We start from the raw sequence: 6,076 nt of genomic DNA, 5'->3' as shown, positions 1-6,076 counted from the left end.
CCACCACCAACACCACAACGCGCGCGTGATGATAACTTTTAGCCGAAAAAAAAATTGCCGGCAACTAATTGTTCGCCCATCATAGTGTAGCAAGCGAGTTTTATGCCAGCATACGGACCGGGGCTGAAGCTATTCATCTTCAATAGCTTCCAACGTGTTAGGGTTTTGCGACATTACGTGCATCTAATGGTTACGGCGCTCGGGTGCTGACCCGAAGGTCGCGGGATCGAATCCCGGCCGCGGCGGCTGCATTTTTGACGTAGGCGAAAATTTTTTAGGCCCGCGTGCACTTGGATTTAGGTGCACGTTAAAGAACCGCCAGGTGGTCGAAATTTCCGGAGCCCTCCACTACGGCGTCTCTCATAATCATATCGTGGTTTTGGGACGCTAAACCCCAGATATTATCATTAGATTACGCCCGCATTGCCCGAAGCCATTACGAAGCTACTGAGTGCCGCGTCCGCCGTGAACGAAACCGCACGATCGTAGCGTCCACGCAGTTCTGAAGGCACGCGCGTGGCGTACGTCCAGAGTTGAAAGGAAACGCAAACGAAACTACTGAGCAACGCATCTGATACTCAATAAACCTGGCTCGCTAACGCGCAAAGTCATGCATGGCTACTAATCATTTCTGAAAGCGCGCGGCGAAAACGAAACTAGTGCCTGTCGCAGCTTTGACCCCAGTCGCTATATCGACGCTATCATAGACAGAGCCCACTAATTTCGTGTGCGCTTAGTAAAATCAAAAACAAAACAAGTTCGCCGCAGCCGCTGAAACCCCTGTCGCCAACAACGCGATTGTGGCAAGGTTGTGGATAGCTACCACGCCTTTCTGAAGGCACGCGGCCGCGTCGGTTGTTCGCGAACGCCATTTTCGCTCCTTCGCGTCGCACATTTGCGGCGCTTCGTGCTTGGCGCGCTCCGAGGGTCGTCAGAACTAACATGGTTGCGGCCAAGTATGACTGAATTAACGAGTTTGATGCCATTAAACAATGCATATGCTTCCAAATATGACTGAATTAAGGGGAATTTGATGCCATTAAGCAATGCATATGCCTCCGAATATGACTGAATTAACGGAAGTTTGATGCCATTAAACAACGCATATGCTTCCAAATATGACTGAATTAACGGGATGATGCCATTAAACAATGCATATGCTTGCTGGGACGGGAGAACACGCCCGATTTATTCTATATTCCGAATTAACGGGGTCGCATTAACGAACTTTCACTGCATTAGACGCCATACGTTAATTTCGCAGTTCGTTAGCGGAAAACGCGGTCGACTGCGTTTGCTAAATGTGGGGCATGCTTTGGGGCTGCCTGTACAAGTGGCAGCGTTCTCGTTTGTTACCTGTTTTTCGTAATAATAATAATAATAATAATAATAATAATAATAATAATAATAATAATAATAATAATAATAATAATAATAATAATAATAATAATTGCTGGAAGTCTACGTGCTAAAACCATGAAATGATAATGCGGCACGCCCTAGTGGAGGGCTCCGAATTCATTTGGACCACGTGGGCTTTTTTAACGTGCACCAAAATCTAGTCACGCGGGTACTCATTGTATTTTGCCCTCATGAAAAGCAGCCGTCGTGGTCGGGAATCGAGCCCGTTCTCGTTTTTCATCGGTCGTCGCTTAAAAGAGGGAGCAAGCAAGAAAAACATGATGGGAAGAGTACCAAGAAAACTTCTGCTCATGTTTAGACTGATTGCTCGCTTGCTCTGTTTATGCACCATCAAAGCGAAACCTACATGCATTCTGCTTTATCTGAATTATAACCTCCAGATTAAAAAGACAGGGCGTGTAAACACTGACGCAAGAGAGAGGTAATGACACCACGAACGCCGGCGTTTGTGGTGTCTTTCCTTCTCTCTTGTGTCCGTGTTTGCACGCCCTGCCTTTTTAACATGAACAAACCTACCAACTATAGCTCAGCTCTCTGTTGTCCTAATCTCCAGAAACTCCCCTGATATTTAAAGGGACACTAAAGAGCAAAACGATTTTTCTCATATTGCATGGTAATGTACTCTTTCACGATACCAAAAACACCACGCTTGCTGTGAGAAGACGCTTAGTAAGCGAGAAAACACGCAAAAACAAAATGTGGGTGGCGACGCCAGCTTGAAGTTTCCGCACCATTCGCCGTGATGTCACATATTTTGACGGCGCCTACTATACATAGTTCCTAATCGGCAAAAATGAAGTACATTGTCCTCTCAGGGAGCCATAGACTTAACATACGGGGCAATTTGTTGAGCCAATGGCACCAAAATACGATAAATACACTTTGAAATCCGTGACGTCATGCGGGGAGATTTCGGCGCGTAATTTAAAAACGAATCTTTGAAGTTGATTTTCTCCTGTATTATTAAACCTATGATGGTCAAATTAACGACATTAGAGTTCTCAGAGCACAGTTTATCGATCTAAACCGATTCATCGTTCCTCTTTAATGTTCATTTAAAGCAAAAGCTTTTAGGCGCACGAAAAACGAGGACATAAGAACTAAGAATTGGACAGGACAGCGCCGTCCCAGTCAAATTCTTAGTTCTTCAGTCCTCGTTTTTCGTACGCTTAAAAGCGTTTGCTTTAAACATGTATGTTCGCCAACTAGCCCATATCGCCGTCTTGTTGAAACTCCCCCGAGCGGTAGCGCCCTGAAAGAATTTCGTTACTCCCCGAAAATAAAATCAATTGTTTACACTCCCCGAAAACTTTTCTTTCTTTCTTTTTTAAGGAGGGGGTTGGTGTGAACACTCGTTGACAGTTTTTTTATGACGCGGGGACCACTCTTGGCCCAAATGCGCCATGAAAAGGCTATAACTTCATCCAAAAGCTTTTATAATCAGTTTAGACTAACTAATAGGGGCGTGAGAATATTCGAAATTTCGAATACGAGTCGAATTTTTTTTCCTTTCGAAGGATATTGGATTCGATAAATGCACATTCTAATTTTCAAGAATATAAGGCCACGGTCGAATATGCTGTTAAAGGGACCATAATATTGAGGAAAACACTGAATATTTGAAAGAGCAACTACCTACGAATGGTACGCATTCATTCTAATTTTTAGCTAAATACGTGTCCGCTGGGTTAGGTTGTACTTCGCACTTACTGCATACTACAATTCGGTGCGTATAGTTATGATGCGTTCCCGGCTATAGGCGATGTTATTCTGTAATCGCTGAGAAATACCTTTATCTTTCTTTATTTGTTTTCATTTTGGACAATCTCGCAATGGCGGTGGCCAAGGTAAAAGCTGCAATAAGACAGCCTGAGGTGCCCTTAGCCCCCGCGTTACATTGTGGCAGTGAGTCGCGCAAACATGTCAAAGAAACATGTTTCCATAAGAAAAGTAAAAAGTAAATTAATCATGCAATATAATAAAGTAATCAGTTGTGAAGCAACGGGATATAACGATGGCAGGTAGCAGCAATGCAAAGATAACGCATAATGACATTACTTACGCTTGACCATAGGTCGGCAAACTGACTCATTAGTCGACTCACTCAGATTCAGATCGAGCCGTGAATCTGAGTCTGGATGAGCCCGGGTGAGTAGTATTTTCGTGAGCTTGACTCCGAGTGAGTCCGGTTGATGAAATCTTTAGTGAGTCCCAGTCCGAGTGAGTCCGGTTGAGGAAAATTTTGGCGAGTTTGCCTGAGTCCTAAGTGCAAAATATATTTCTTGGGTGAGTCTGAGAGTAGGTGAGGGTGAGTTCCAGTTTTGTTTTTGTTGTTTTTTTTTTTGCCGACCTATGCACTTGGCAATACCTAAATAAAAACGAAAATTTTATACAGCATACGTAATTTCGCGTTCCTTGACCAGATGCAATAAAAACAACCACAAAGAATGTTGCCTAAACAATGTTTAGATGCTTGAAAGAGAAAATGCAATGTGCGAGCGTCACATCGCGCAAGGGAGGCGGTCATTTTCAATTTCAGACGTGTTGTTACAGTACGTGAAGAGGGCTCACCCTGTAAGCATGTCAACTGGTTAACATTTCTGCGCAGAGGCGGTGTTGTACCCAATGAAGTTAAACTGAGGGGTGACTATTGCTAGTTGAGAACTTTTTCTACCTGATGATTTGTTAACTATCGTATTATCAAAAGTATCTAAATATATGCAGCCTAACGACATGCACCTTCATTATTTATTTTAAAGACTAATTAAATGCATTGTTACATACTTCTCGTTCTGCAACTTTTTAAAGGGACACTAAAAAAAGCAAAACGATTTTTCTCACATTAGTAAAGTATTCTTTCACGATACCAAAAACACCACGCTTGCTGCGAGAAGACGCTTAGTAAGCGAGAAAACGCGCAAAAACAAAATGTGGGTGGCTACGCCACCTTGAAGTTTCCGCACCATTCGCCGTGACGTCACATGTTTTGACGGCGCGTACGTAGTTCTTAATCGGTAAAAATGAAGCACATTGTCCTCTGAGGGGGCCATGCATAGACTTAATATACCAAGTTTAGGGTAATTTTGTAGAGCCAATTGCGCCAAAATACGATAAATACACTTTGAAATCCGTGACGTCACGCGGGAAGATTTAGGCGCGAAATTTAAAAATGAGACTTCGAACTTGATTTTCTCCTCTGTGAATAAACCTATGATGGCGAAATTAACGGCATTAGAGTTCTCGCAGCACAATTTATCGATCTAAACCGATTCATTGTTTCCCTTTAGTTTCCCTTGAACGATGCACAGTACGGTAAGTGATTGCCGAGGACGGCAAAGGGTCAGGTGAGGCGAGGAAATCAGAAAATTTGAAGGCAGTAGGTTATTAGCTAAATTAACATCAGAAAACACCCAAGAAATGATGCGAGAATAGTGTGAGATGTCAACAAAAATCGCGACAGTGCGGCGTTTTTGATGGCTGCGCCATTGGAGAAAGCAAGCTAGCAAAGTTCACTGCTATTAGATCATGGCAGCCAATGGCGAATGTTTAACATGAGGCTCTTTTTCACAAGAAAGTAACCGCTACTGTTCAGACACTATCTATTGGCGCAACGGCTCGCCGAACTACTCAGCAAGCCCCTGGTTGGACGTCTATAGTTATAATATTCGTAACGCCGTGTCGACCGGGCGTTTTAACCCAGCCACATATAATTTTTTTTTTCTTGCAACTCTGCTGCACGGGGCGCTTTAAATCACGGTTGTAAAATGTGTCCTATTTGCCGTGTGATGTGAATATTACAAGTCGTCTTTAAATGCAAGGCAAATCTGCTTTCACGTATATAGAGCAACCTTTATGCAGCCAAAATTCCTTTTTGTCAACTATACCACTTCCTCGCTCAAACAGGAAAATTTTCTGCTTAGCAAATAATTTCCTAACTGAAGCTTGAAAATTTTCCAGCTGGAAATATAACTTCTCAACTGGAACTGGAAAACTTCAATCTGGAAATGGTTTTCCAGTCGGGAATTATTTCCGGACTTATAGTCGGGAATTATTTCCAGCTTGGAATTAGTTTCATTCCCAGCTGGAAATAACACATTCATTTCCAGCTGGGAATGGGAAATTCCCACCCTCAAGAGCCGTTTCCAGCTGGGAATTCACGACGTCGAACAGCGGGCGCCGGCAGCTCTGAAGCGACTGAGGATGGGCTTCGGTATGAAAAGAAGGCGCCTGAGAAAATGGCAACTTCGCGCTTCGCTTCTAAGCTTTCCTTGCCGCGCACGACTGCAAGATTTGACTGAGAAGTTCATACTAGTGTCTTGCTATCCGCAGGATGAGTCTTCTCACCAAACGCGAGGAGTAGTACTTCATGACCCCTTTATTGCTTTCCCAAAAAGAAAAAAAATCCATATCCCTTTCAATATGTGAAGATGGTAGGCAAGTGAGGCTTTTTATTTTGTTTAATTACATTTTAAATTATCTGGTGAGTCTCCTAGTTATTTCTCTCCGCTGAGTCAACGCTCTCCAGGAGCAACAGGGATAACGAAACCGAAACCAAATCTTTTGTGTCGTAGTGTTCTCCATTAAGCACCGCCATCTTATGGTAACAATTATTTTAAGTCGTGTAATTTAATGCAAATGCATTATAAGTGCACCA

The 6,076-nt window shown here is 43.2% G+C and overlaps 1 protein-coding gene and 1 pseudogene across 1 annotated transcript in view; both read left to right on the top strand.

The window, feature by feature from the left end:
• The window catches only part of LOC119399690 (probable chitinase 10), a 685,554-nt gene that overhangs the window by 137,911 nt on the left and 541,567 nt on the right, over window positions 1–6,076 (top strand). The window lies entirely within an intron of this gene.
• On the top strand, window positions 4,019–4,141 carry LOC119401046 (U4 spliceosomal RNA; annotated as a pseudogene).

The sequence above is a fragment of the Rhipicephalus sanguineus genome, chromosome 7 (assembly GCF_013339695.2).
Source record: "Rhipicephalus sanguineus isolate Rsan-2018 chromosome 7, BIME_Rsan_1.4, whole genome shotgun sequence".
NCBI classification, from domain to species: Eukaryota; Metazoa; Arthropoda; class Arachnida; order Ixodida; family Ixodidae; genus Rhipicephalus; species Rhipicephalus sanguineus.
This window is presented reverse-complemented; position numbering and strand designations above follow the sequence as displayed.